The sequence below is a fragment of the Tupaia chinensis genome, unplaced genomic scaffold, assembly GCF_000334495.1.
Source record: "Tupaia chinensis unplaced genomic scaffold, TupChi_1.0 Scaffold000095_1, whole genome shotgun sequence".
Classification (NCBI taxonomy): Eukaryota; Metazoa; Chordata; class Mammalia; order Scandentia; family Tupaiidae; genus Tupaia; species Tupaia belangeri.
This window is the reverse complement of record NW_006159557.1, coordinates 94,073-108,565: the sequence shown is the minus strand read 5'-3', so window position 1 is coordinate 108,565 and position 14,493 is coordinate 94,073. Positions and strand designations below refer to the sequence as shown.

Here is a 14,493-nt window from a genome sequence, read left to right as displayed (position 1 = left end):
CTGCGCGCGGGGGGGGGGGATGATTTCTCACTTTCTGTCTCTCTCTCTCTGTCTTTCTAGTGAGCACACACACCCTATAGCAAAAACCTCTCCCCCCCCCCAAAAAAAATAATACTTTTAAAGACTAAAATTGATCCTATTACAAATCAAATAGTTGTGAATAGTTTATAATTATGTGAAAATATAGTATTTCCGTACCTTTTTGAAGAATACAATTTTTGTATCTTGTAGTATTAGAAAAATAAAGTAATAAAAAGAGTTATCTTAAGGTACAATGGCATTTGTTTGATGCTAAAACTTTGGATAGTTGTAGAGTCATATGATTCATATGAACTTGCAAAAAAATAACCCAGAGGGATCTCATACCACCTTTGTCCCCATTGTCCCCATGCTGAGTCTCCTGCCCTCTCTAGCTGCCCTGTTCCCTTTATAAAAAAATAAGATTAAATAGTATCATTTGATTACTACAAAGGCAGTATCTCGTGTAACTAGAGCACAATTCTACAACCAGGAAATTGACACTAATAATTGTCCATTCGGATCTCACTAGTTTGACAGGATGGTGTGTGTATGAACACCACTTTGTCATGTGTAGGTTTGTGTGATCATCCCCACAGTGAAGATACAGAACAGTTCTATCACAAGGACCTGTCCTACCACCTTTCTATAATCACACCCACCCACCTACCTCCTTCCTATCCTCCCTAATCCTTGGCACTCACTCATCTGTTCTTTATCTCTGTAATTTTGTTTAAGAATGTTACGTAAATGGAATCTTACAGTAGGTAACCTTTGGGGATTAACTTTTTCACCCTGCCTAATTCCCTCGACATCCTCCCGAGGTGCTGCATGTATCAGTAGTTCTTCCTTTTTATAGCTAAGTAGTAGTCTGTGGTATGGAGACACCACAGTTTGTTTAATCCTGCCCCTTGCAGAGACCATCTGGGTTGTTCCCAGTTTGGGGCTATTACGAATAAAGCTGCAATGAGCATGGATATGTAGGTTTTACATGAGCATGAGCTTCATATCTCTGGAAAAAGTGCCTCTGATTGCTGGATCGTATGCTTAAGTGCATGTTTAGTTTCATAAGAAGCTGCCAAATTGTTTCCTGGAGTAGCTGTTACCGGTTTATCTTCCCACTGCCGTTTGTAAGCGATCCAGCTTTTCTGCATCCTCACCAGCATTTGATGATGTCACTAGTTTTTATTTTAGCTACTCTGGCATGTCTTGATATCTCATTGTGGTTTTAATTCGTGTTTCCCCAATGGCTAATGATGTTGGACATCTTTCCACACGCCTGTTTGCCATCTGTGTATCCTTTTTCGTGGAATGTCTGTCCATGTGTTTTGCCCATTTCCTAACCAGATAGTTTGCCTTTTTTACAGATGAGTTTTGAGAATTCTTTATAGGTTCTAGATAGCAATTCTTTGTCAGATGTGGGGCTTGAAAAAGTTTTCTCCTGATCTTTTCGTCATCTTTGCAGGATCTTTTGTAGGTCAAAGTTTTTTATTTTGATGAAGTCTAATTTTTCAGTTTTTTAGTTTATCGGTTTTCCTTTTCTGACACTCATACTTTTAGTGTCAAGTCTAAGAAAAAATAAGATTTTGATTTCTGCTAGCGTGCAGTGACTGACGGTTAAGAAGGCCATGAAACAAGAGTGACTCTAGACTATGAACAGCTCTTCCGGTGTCTGCTTGGGTTCTGGTGTGTGTCGTGAGCTGACTGTTCATCAGGGTTATGGCCACAGCATAGACCTTGTCTTACAAAGGCTATAAGATCAGGATGGTGTGAAAATAGTATTTCCAGAGTCATACCATGGTTTCTCCCTACACAGGGCTTTTTTTTTTGCACTTGTGATCCTTCATTTGGAACACTTTTCTACCCCATCCCTCCACCTCTTTGTCCATTTATATCCAGTTCATCCTCAACATCACCCATGTGACTCTTCCTCAGAGCGTCTTCCCTGCCCGCCGCCCACCACCAGTACCCAGGTGCCCTCGCTCCCTGTGTTGCACATTCTACTTGCCATCAGATCATTTGTTAGGGAAGTCTGTAAAAGCAAATGTATAATACGAGATGGGCCCTGTAGCACAACAGTTAAGCATGGTGGAGAGGAAGCCAGATGCCACCTGGCCAACAAGGTTTGAGTCCCAGCTTTCTTGGCTTATATACCAGGCTTGCCTGCCCAAGATCTCAGTAAGATGGAGAATTGGAGGAGAAAAGATTGTAATGTGAGCAGGTCCTGTGGGAGGGTGCTTTCTTTCTTTCCTCTTTCTCCCTTCCCCTTCCTTTTTTCCTCCCCTTTCTTCTTTCCTCCCCTCCCCTTTCCTCCCTTCTCTGCCTTTCTCTCTCTTTCTCTCTCTCTCTGATACATGTGCTCTCTGATATAATAAAAAATAAGGTAAAATAATATCACTTGATTACAGTCTGTTTCCACTCTCAACCAGGTTTTCTTAGCCTCAGCCCTGTTGACAGTTTGGGTCAGGTTTTTTCCCACCTCCACACTGGGGTGTGCACACTCCAGAGAAAGAGAGAGAGAGAGGGAGAGAGAGAGAAAACAACCTCCATGGGAAGATGGCCACACTGTAGTTCCTTCCCCTCTGTTCTCCTCTGGGGATTTAGGGTGCACTCTCTCATGTGCCTAGCTTGTTTTCCAAGCTGCTGGGTCCGGGACTCAAACCTTGCAGTCAGCCACGTGCGATCTAGCTGCCTTAACCACCATGGGATGGGCTGGCCTGGGCAGGTCATTCCTAGTTGCAGGAGGCTCTTCTGTGTACGTTTGACAGCACTCCTGACCTCTGTCTGCTAGTGCCATTGCAACACCTTCCACGCCCCAGCCCAGTTGTGAAAACTAAAACATGTTTTCAGGCATTGCCAAACATTCCCTGAGGGACAAAAATTGCCTGGGTTGAGAACCACAGCTGTGGACTCTCAGAACAAGGAGAGTAGGTGCCATTTTACTTTTTGTCCCTTGTCTCTCAATTGTGAATGTGAGCCCAAGAAATCCAGAGTCTCTCTTTATATGCCTGGCGATGGTTTCCTCGCCCTTCTCTGTCTGACCAAAATAGGAACACAGAAGCCTTCAAGTTCCTGCCTGATTAAAGCCTACTTCCCCTGCAAATGCCTCTAAAGTGAAAGCCCCCACAGTATAGAAAAAGCATCTTGGTTTTTCACAGGGTTCCAGGTCTCCCACTGACTCTACTTTGCTTCTTAGAAAAACAGGGCATCCCATAAGACAGTTGGCCCTCCACAGGTGGCCTTTTGGGGGTCATCTGGCAGAGGGTGATAGTAGAGGCCTAAATCATTGTCCCCATGCTGAGCCTCCTGCCCTCTCTAGCTGCCCTGTTCCCTTTGTAAAAGAGTAAGTAGAGGTTTGGGCTTAGTTTTGCTGAGCTAGGCAGGTAATTTGGATGTAATTGGTTCAGAAAGTTCCTAGGGTGTCAGTACAGTGGTTGTATGATAATTTGGGGCATGTATGAGAGTATTAGGTCTCTCTCCGTACCTATCAGTTCTGTTCCCTGCACCTGACTGGTAGTTCTGGCTTTGACTAAGCAAAAAAAAAGCAGTTGATATGGAGAGACCAAGTGGTGGGTGGGGAGGACAGGCTGATGGGAGGTACCTACTGATGGTGTCAGCCACGATTCCTTTCTACTGCTTTGTGGGATGGGTGTTGGCAGGTGCATAGGACTAGGATGCTGGAGCTCGTCCACCTCCTGGGGAGGGAGAACTGCCCAGTGACTCAGTCTGGGTTAGCACCCTTCCCCCATGACGCTTCTTGCAGGAAAGTCAATGCCATATGTGCATGCCTCCTCTAGCCACAAAAGTCCTCAACACGCTGTAGATGAACTTGGGTTGATAAATTTGATGTGGTGGGCTGGCAGGGCAAAGCTTTCATTACTGTTACACAGACTTCCTCTTCTAAGGTTGACAAAAGCAATGGGCTGGGGGTCCTTCCTTTCCCACAGAGAGAAGCCTTGGGCTGAAAATTCTTTGGAAAACCACAAGGTGAAGTGATCTCAGTGCAGTTGTTGCTTTGACAAGAAGCAGACCAAAGTCTAAATGAAAGAGTTGGGAGCATGGTTATGCGATATCTGGTGGGAAGGTAGGAACGTGCTCTCCTCTGTGCTCTAGACCAGGCTTTCTTATCCTCGCACTCCTGACACTTGGGGCTGGATCATGCTCCAGTGTGGGATGTTTAGCAGCATCTCTGTCCTCCACATTCTCAATCCAGTAACACTGACTACCCAAGCATGACGACCAAAAATGTCTCCGGACGTTGCCAAATGTCCTCTGGAGGGAAAGGTCACCCTCCTAGTTGAAAACCACTGCACCAGAGAAACAAACATTATGTTCAACTTCAGTGCCTTGTAATGCTGTGGCCGGTTGTTTACTCCGAGTACTTGATAGTTTCAGCACAGGACAGAGAGGCAGAAAGAAGGCACTGTTCCTCACCTTTCCTTAGGTGACCCTTTAAACTCCATCACAGGAGGCTATGTGACATTCTGGCTAAGAGCATGGTCCAATCTCTTCACTGTCTATATTCTATATGATCTGGGTAGATTATTTAACTTTTATGGGCCTCAGTTTCCATCATCTGTAAAATATAAATATGAATGTCTACTTTCTAGGCTAGAATTAAACTAGATATGAGACATAAAGCTTCAGGTACAATGTCTGATATGTAGTGTCTCAGTCCACTTGAGCTGATGTGACAAAATACCATAAACTGAGTGGCTGATAAACAACAGAAACTTATTTCTTACTATTCTGGAGGCCGAGCAGTCCAAGATCAAAGCATTGGCAGATTTGCTGTCTGGTGAGAGTCTGCTGTCTGGTTCATAGATGGTGCCTTCTACCTGGTCCTCCCATCATGAAACGGACTCCATAATAGCTCTCTGGGCATCTTTTAGAAGTGTATTATTCTCATTCATAAGGCTCCACCCTCATGATATAATTACCTCCCAAAGGCCCCATCTCCTAACCTTACGGTTAGAATTTCAACATACTAATTTTAGGAGGACTCAAATATTTAGCTCATAGCATTAAGCATTTGAAAAATAATGCTATCATTCTCAAGTATTTAAGAATGTATTCTATGGGATCAGCAGATGGCATAATGGTTACATCCTTGGACTCCCATTGAGTTGACTATGGTTTGAGTCCTGGACCTGGTGGCTTAAAACTCACACTGGGCGCATGTACATGCATGCCCAAAATCCCAAGAGGAGAATGGAGGAGAAGGAATTGCAGTGTGGCCATCCCCCCAGGGGGTGATATTTTGCTTTCTGTCTCTCCATCAGCACCCTATAGCAAAATCTCTCTTTAACAACAAAAAAAAGAATGTATTCTACAAGTTTTAAGAAAATTGGAATTCTTTTCAAAAGTTAGCCATAGCAGTTTATGCTATGCTATAAAACAGCTGTGAGCCAGTTAATTTCCACTGAATTGCAATTTATTTCATAAACATATTGAGTTCTTACTACATACTAGTTACTATGTTAAATACAGGTATAGACTATCATATCTGCCATTAACTATCTAATATATAGATTTAGTGACATAAATCAGTCAAAACCTGTTCCTCAAAATAGTGCCACCATTTAATGAAAAAAAGCTCAACCTTGGGACTAACAAATGGCTTGATGGTTAATGTGCTGGACTCCTGCATGACTGATCGAGGTTCAAGTCCCAGACCTGGTGGCTTGAAAATTATGCAGGGCATGTGCGTGCATGCACAAAATCTTGAGAGGAGGGTGGAGGAGAAAGATTGCAGCATGGCCATATCCCTGGGGGGGGGGTGACTTTGCATTTTCCCTCTCCCCTCTCTCTCTAGTGAGCAGACATATCCTATGGGGGGAGGGGGGAAACAACTTAACCTCAAATGGTCTGTGGATTGTGATGGTGTAACATTCATCTTACACTGTAAAAGTGATCTCACTCTATTACGTGACAGCTCTTTCTCCTTTTCCAATTAATACCCTTTTTGTCAAAGTTTTTATGATCCTCTGATAAATCAGCGTGGTTCTTGTGCTCTGTAGCTTTTTCTACTGTCCATTGGTACACATTTCAACCAATCCTGAATTTCAGTGTATCTTCTTTTATATTTATAAACAGAAAAGGGATGCTTATTTTAAGTGATGTGCTCATTACTGACATTTTGAAAAATACAGAACAGTATACAGAATAATAAACTAGATTCATATTCCTACGATCAGAAATAATTACGTAGAGAATTTCTCGACATCTGTCTTTCTAGTCTTTTTTTTTTCTGTGCCCATGTATAATTTTTACATAGTTGATTATACCATAAATAGGCTTCTTGTTTCAGTTAAGAAAAATCTCAAGTATATTAACTGTAGCTGAAAAATTTCTTCAAAGATAGGCTCTTAACAACGGACTGGTAAGGTGTTAGATGGATGTCATTAATTCTTCCTTATTGTTGAGGGTCATAAGTCATATTCTCCCAGAAGCAATACCTGAGCCAAGGATAAAGTGTAAGTGATTCATTAAGAAAAAGAAAGTGCTCCCAGGAAAATCAGTAAGAAAAAGTGGAACTAGAAAGGGAGAAAGCCAAGTGAGAGATAGTGTCCCACACTCAGAGCTCATGGGGCGCTCTGGAGAGTCAGTGACACCTGCACCAGTTGTCAGTGACTGTTGGCCTCTGGGGTGGAAATGGAGTCTGTAAATGCTCAGCTACCTAAGGTCCACTGAGAAGTGGGCCCCTCTGTAAATGCTCAGCTACCTAAGGCCCACTGAGAAGTGGGCCCCTCTTCCTAACAGCAGTTATCCAAGGTAATGGGTCCAAACCATTGACAAAAAAGCACATAGGAGCTATAAGATAAGTGCACAAAATTGGTAATCAATCACCTACAGGGTCCCCTCTGTTGGGGGTTGCAATTATAATTGCTATTGCAATTTTTTATTACAAAGAATATTGTAATGATTTTGTTATTAGAAATAGCAATGTTTGAAATAGCCTAAGGAACCTATAAAGATACAGATAGGGCTTTGTCAAAATAGAAATGTTTGACCCGTTTTCTTAGTAGCTGTTGTAAGTAGTTTGTTTTGATCATAGCTGTTGAAATGAGAATCAAAGACTATTTCAGATCTTGAGCATTCAAGGAGACAACAGGAAGGAAGCCAACTTTTATTGGGGACCTGCTCTGATACAGGTTCTGTGTCAGGTACTGTCTTTCTGTTTGTGCTTACTGAAATCCCATGACTACTCTTGATATGATTTCTAATGTGGTAGGAGGGGAAAACAGATTGATGAAGATTGTGGCTTGCCTGGATCTCTTGGTTAGTGAGTGGCAGAATTGGGATTTGAACTTTGGGTGAAATTTAGAGGAGAATGAAATGTGTGACCCATAATCTTACATTTGATAAGGTAGATCCACTGACCAAGTCCTATTTCTTCTTACTCTCTAGCCTCCCCCCATTTGCCCCAAGAGAGATTTTTGAGTGAACAGTATATGTATATAAAAGCATGTGAATGGGACCAGCAGGTGGCATGGTGGTTAAGACTCTGGACTCCTACATGACTGACTACAGTTCAAGTCCTGGACCTGCCAGCTTGTTTGTTCACTATACTCCCTGTCTCTCTAGCCAAATTGAAGAAAAAGAATAAATTAATAAAATTAAATAAATAACTCTTTTAAAAATGCATGTGAATGTCAGTTAGCGTGTACTTAGTAATAAAGCATATCTCTTCATTGAAAGAACATTTTACACTTTGTTGCAATACATTTTAGTGGCCGAAAATTTTTTTCCTAATCATTCTTAGGTTCTTTTTTTTTTTTTTTTTTTTGACCAAATTGATTAGTGTCATGAAATGACCCTAAACTTTGAAGTCAGATAACAATTTAAGGAAAAGTTCAAAGAGAGGAACTCTAGTCTCTCTCCGGTAACCTGAAGGAACACATTTGAAAACCACCAAGCTATCTTCTCTTCGATCGGTTGGGATTTCCTGTTTGTTCTCTGAGTTTTGAAGAAGTTGACTCATTTTGATAACATGTTGAGTACTTCCCAAGGAAATCAAGATGAACTTTAGTTTGCTTGATGATTTGACCTGATATCTTAAGAAAATGTGGCAGATATTTGGAGAAGGAAGACAGGTTTGTGTGGACATATTTCAGTAATGGTATAGATACGAGAGACCAGAGCTGTCCTCTTATCATCATAGGGCTTTTAAAAAGTACATTCTGAAAAAACTACACATGAATTTCAAGGTGTTTTTTTTTTTTTTTTACATCAAAATAAACGTATACTTCAATTCTATTTCTCCATAAACTTTTTGAAGTTCTCTCGTATTTGAGGTTTAACTCCAGGTACATGTGCATTAGCGGTTCCTGTCACTTTGCAAATACTTGGGGTTTTTTTTGTTTGTTTTGAGGTTTTTTGCCATAGGGTGTGTGCACTCACCAGAGAGAGAAAAAACAGTGAGAGGAAAAAACATTCCCTCAGGGAATGGCCACATTGCATTCTCTTCTCCTCCATTCTCCCCCAAGGATTTTGGGCACATGAGCACACACACCCAGTGTGATTCTCAAGCCACCAGTCTTGCAGGACTCAAACCACAGTCACCTGTGGGAGTCTAGTACCTTAACCAATACACCACCTGCTGGCCCCTGCAAATACAGTTTTAATCTCCATGAGTCTCTAGAATGTTTCTTCCCAAACACCCTTAAGTTAGACCTTTGCCAACTGGCCACGTATTGATAAGAATCATTTGAACCAACAGTAGGAAGCACAATTTAAAGCCCCTTGAAAGTTGTATTTTGGTCTTTAATTTGTTTGGGAAGCCCAGTTTTCAAGAAAACCATTGTGAAATGATTCTGATGCAATCCACTGTTTTCTCTACCTACTGTAGCCCCTTTACAACAAATGATTAGTCCGGAGGCAGGTTAATAAGGAGGGGTCTGGGTTCTAGGAACAAGGATCCTAGAAACACATAAAACAGAAGGATAGCAGCACTTTCCCAGTGCCTGAGAAAATGTCAGCTTTCATTGAGAAGAGGGGGCTCTGTGTTCTTATCAGATTGTGTGTCGTTTGTTCATTGCAGGCACCCACACTGTTAGGATTCTACTTTTAGGATGGGCTTAATTCAGGAGATTGGCTTATTTCACATGAGAGCGAACGGCCCTAATTATCCCAGCCCAGCCTTTAATGCCCAGCCGATTCCCCATTTTTCCCTCATCCACTGGTCCATATGGCCATGGGAGGTGAACCAGTTCATGTGTAAGCAGCTTGTCTTTCATAATCTGAATTTCAGATTCTGTGTAAGCAGTCTGTGTAAAACTGTGTAAGCAGTCTGTCTTTTATAATTTGAATTTCAGTATTTGGATACAGTCCAGAAAGTGATGTCAGTGGGAATGGGGTTTTCCATATTCCTGTTGCCCAGTATTTTCACAGTTTATTTAAACTTTATGAGATGAGGGTATGCAGATTTTGTCTCTACCATTTCCCACTAAGAGGAACCAGAGCTCCCTAAAGAAGTGGTTGATTCTATGTGGGACAGAAAATATACAAAATGAAACTTGGAAGATCTTGTTAAAACAGAAAACGAGGAAGTTAACAAGACTGTAGATAGGTTCATAGCAACAGGTTCAAGAACAAACCTGAAGAGTCTCCTTCAGCATCGGTAAGAATAATATTTGCAGTAGATTATGATCCTTAAAATATTTTGAGAGGGGCCAGCAGGTGGTGTGGTGGTTAAGGCGCTGGACTGCTTCATGGTTGACCATGATTCAAGTCCCAGACCCAGCAACTTGAAAATCACACTGGGTACATATGTGTATTTGCCCAGAATTCTAAGGGGAGAATGGAGAAGCGATTATAGCATGGCCATTCCCCTTGAGGACTGATTTCTCACTTTTCTTCTCTCCGTGTCTCTCTCTCTCTCAACTCCCTATGGCAAAAACCTTAAATGTGTGTGTGTGTGTGTGTGTGTATACACATACAAAGTGAGTTCATACTGATACTAAAAACAGAACAAACCACAAAACCCCTCTGGTTGACTAAGAATACTGGGTAATGAATCCATTTTTAATTATTTTGAGAAGTAATAGAGATAAAAGGAATGAATCAAGAATTTATCATGCCTTTGCTGCACAAGTTGAACCTTAAGGTAATCAAATAGTTGATTATGAAAAATTTGTTTATATAGAAATGTTCCAACCAATAAATAAAAGTGGAAAGTTTCAGTAATCATTTGGTAACCCTTCATAATCAATACACTTGGACAATGACCGTAAGTAGCTACTAACACCAAAAGAAAGCGTTGCCATGCATTCCTGATCCCAACTCTGTCTACATTATCTCTACAAAATATTCTTGCCAAACACACACACACACACACACACACACACACCAGATGTGAATCTGATCAGCCTGTAGAAAAGTGGTCAGCAAAGTTTTCCTGCAAAGGACCAGAGAGCAAATGATTTTGGCTTTGCAGGGCATATGGTCAACTGGGCAACTCTGTGTGATCAGATGGTTGTGGGAGCACAAGTGCAGCCAGAGACAAGAAATGTAGCCAGACATGGTTCATGAGCTAGTTTGCAGACCCCTGCTCTAGATCTAACTACCAATTTACAGGAAGTACAGAAGAAAAAGGAACTTGTTAAATGGCATCACATGAATGCATTCAACAAATCCAACCAGGAGAAACTCTACAAGGCAAATAACCTAGTTTGATCAACAAAAAAATCCCAAGGACAATGGTAACAATAAAGCAAGTAGGCCCAGCCACGGTGGTATGCACCAGTAAAGAGTTTTGTACACTGAGACCACATGGGAGGCCCAGGTCTGATTTGCAAACCATCCTACAAACCAGGCATGTTGGTACATGCCCATAGTCCTAGCAACTCGGGAGGCTGAGGTGGGAGGATTGCAACAAAGCAAGACCTTATCTTTAAAAATAAATTAAGAGGGGCCAAAATGTGGCTTGATGGTTAAGGGAGCTGGATCCCACTTGGCTGACTGCATAGTTAAGAGTTCTGGACCCAGTGGCTTGAAAATCACTCCAGGTGCTTATGTGTGCATTCCCAGAATCTCAAGAAGAGAGTGGAGGAGAAGGGGTTGTGGCATGGTCATCCCACTTGGGGGGTGATTCTCCCCATCCTCTGCCCCAGTGAGTACACTTGCCTTATAACAAACTAAAATATAATAAAGCAAGCAAGCAGGGCTGGCCCTGTAACCTAGTGGTTAAGGGAGCCAGGTTCCACATGGCCAGTTTCAGCTCGAATTCTGACCCCAGCAGCTTGAGAAGCACACTAGGCACATGCATGTCCCAAATCCCAACAAGATGGAGAAGGTTTTCATCATGCTTATGATGAAATGGGGATTGGGTTAGGTACTTTCTCCATCTTTTTCTCTGGTAAATGCACACACCCTCTGGCAACTGAAAAAAATAAATAAAGCAAAACATCTAGGAAAAGACTTTTTTAAAAAATGAGATGTATTTACCAAATGTAGTGTATGGAGCTTATTTAGATCCTATTGGGTCGGCAAGGGCATGGTACAATTTTGCATAGAAAAACATGTCATAACTTTCCTGATGACCTAATAATTCAAATGAACTAAAAAAGAATAAAATCAGGAAAATTTGAACATTGACTATTTTAATAATATTTAACATATTTATTAATTTGGCAGTGAGATAATAATATTATGGATATAAATTTTAATTCCTTAGATTTAGAATATAGGGTGAAAATATTTTGAGTGATATTACATGGTGTTTATAATTTACTCCAAAATAATCTTTGATCTGAGAAGAAATAAAATAACCCATGTTTTATCCAGATGCAGGGTACTGAAGGGTTTATTTTTGTATGTATTTGAAATCTTCTGTGATACAGAGCTTTTTAAAACACACATATTTATAAAAATGATTTAAACATTTTTTTAGAGAATGAGAGGAGCACTTTTCCATCATTGGATACTCCAGGGTCCTCCCCTAACAGGTGTGCATCATTGGACTAAGAAATTGAGTCAGAAGACCTGTCCAGTGTTTTTTTCCTCACTAAACTGCTCACGTTCATCTTACTTGTTATGCTACATAGAGCAGAAGGATATCATATTATTATCATATTATTTATCATTGGCTCATGCATTGTATGTAAATCTTTTTTTTGTTGTTTCATAGAAAGATAACTTGTTAGGTAGACAAAAAGCTTCATCTCTTATGAGGGCTATCCTAGTCTCCCATTGTTGAGTGAGTGTAGGCTCCCTGCAGGGGTCTAGTCATGAGTGCTCAGGCATCCTGGGGAGGTGACAGAAGCCTGCCAGGTACTTTGTGCAGGGAGCAGAGGATATGGTGGTACTTCGGAGAACTCAAGACCATCCCCTAAGACAGGACGTTTGCTGTGGGAGCGAGAGCCCAGAATGTTCATTCTTTTTCATTTTTCTAGAGAATGATAAAATCTGGGCTTTATGTAACATCTGACTTTTAGTTGCCTAAAATAGTTTTAGGATGCTCTGTATTCCAAACCAAACCCTTGAGCAGTTGAGTTAGTCCAACAGGTTAACCTTTGCTTGGAGCCTATCTGCAGTAAAGCCCTAAATTGAAACCATGGACATGAGGATTCTGAAGTCACATGGCCTATTTTCTGTGAACTGCAGTTTAGTTGGGAGGACAGAATACATACTGGGAAAACAACTACAATGAGAGGTGTCCATAGGAAATATTATCCAGAGAAGAGGGCATGTAACCCTATAGGGGACCATCAGGAAAAGCTTCACCAGGGCCCAGCCTGGTGGTACAGTAGGTAGTGGCCAACTGCAGGTTCAGATCTTCCAGTCAGCTTGAAAACATGTAGGGTATTTGTTCACTAAAGATCCTGGTGAGCTGGAGGGTCAGGGGAAGGAACTGTGGCTTAATGAGAATCTGTCAAGGTGGTTTTCTCTCTCTTGTGCCCCCTCCACTCCCTTTCTCTCTCTCTCTTACACACATACTCCCTATCATAAATAAAATAAACTTAAAAAGATAAAAAGCTTCACATAGGCTGTAGAACAAGTTGGGTGAAAATTAAGTAAAAGGAATGGGAAAAAAGCAGTGGGAGCTTGAAAAGACCAAGATAAATCAACAGAAAATATAACCTTTGAGAGTTGAGGGACTAGCAGGTGGTGTGTGGTTAAGGTGCTGGACTCCCGCATGGCCAACTGCAATTCAAGACCCAGACCCAGCAGCTTGAAATTCACACCAGGCATGTGTATACGCATGCCCAAAATCCCAAGAGGAGAAGGGATTGTGGTGTGGCCATCCCCCTGAAGGGTGATTTCTCTCTTTCTGTCTCTCTCTTACTCTCTGGCAAGTGTATGCATTCTAAAAGCAAAAATCTAAAAATAAATGAATAAAATTTAAAAAGAGAGTTAGGATCCATGACCTGAAAATTGAGGGAGTCAGATCCCACGTGGTCAATGCACTGTTTAAATCCCAGCCCAGCAATTTGAAAAACAAAACACAGGTGCATGTGCGTGCATGCCTCAGGCCCCTACAAGGTAGAGAAATGGAGCAGAAGGCATAATCATGGTCCATTGGAAAGTACTAACTCCTGTTCCCTCTCTATCTCTCTGTCTCTGGTCAGTCCATGTTATTTCAAAGAAAATTGAAAAATTCATTAATGAAAAGAGGGCAGTTGGTGAATTTTGGAGGTTAGTGGTCTTTCATAGTCTACTAATGATGAATTTTTCAGACCACAATAGTGTTCTGAACAATTGGGTAAAAATAGGCAACCAAATGTAGATAGTGTTTTATGAAAATCAGCAGAGGATTGAGCTGTTGTCTGTGTAGAAGTGATGGTTGAAGCCATTGGGTCTGTAGAGGGTGTTCTCTGATGTGGGCCACTGGCAAGTGGTGCAATTATAAATAGAGGTGTGTTTAAATTTGGCGTTTGCAAAACTACCAACTAAATCATGCTGAAAGCTCAAAGCAGTACCCTGTTACCTCAGAAATGTTCCCTAGCCTGGAAAGTGGAAAAGTTTTGAGTAAGAAAAGCCCAAAGTACATGGGGAGAGAGAAACCCAGCCTATAGAAGGATCTGCCTGGTGATGGCTTCACTGCTCGGTTTTCCTCTCTCTCTAATGATGACCTAAAGACTTAATTTTTTTTTTAATTTATTTTTTGCTATAGTAAAAACTCTATTCAAGAAATGGAAATGCTTAAACATATTTCTGATTCTCTATACAGATGCTACACAATATATATGGGACACACTTTTATTCTTTCTTTCTTATTTGGAAATTTGAGTGTAATTCCTTTTTTATTTTTTAGAGTTTTTTTCCAATAGGGCATGTGCACTTGCCAGAAAGACAGAGACAGGGAAACAGAAAGTGAGAAATCACCCCCTGGGGGATGGCCATGCTGCAATCCTTTCTCCCCATTCTCCTCTCAAGATCTTGGGCACACACGCATGGACACGCGCCCAGAGTGACTTTAAGCCACCTAGTCCGAGACTCGAACCACAGTTGACTACATGGGAGTCCAGCAAC

The 14,493-nt window shown here is 41.4% G+C and overlaps 1 protein-coding gene across 2 annotated transcripts in view; it reads left to right on the top strand.

Moving 5' to 3' along the window:
* SERPINE2 (serpin family E member 2) overlaps positions 1 to 14,493 on the top strand; it is an 82,590-nt gene that overhangs the window by 26,159 nt on the left and 41,938 nt on the right. The window lies entirely within an intron of this gene.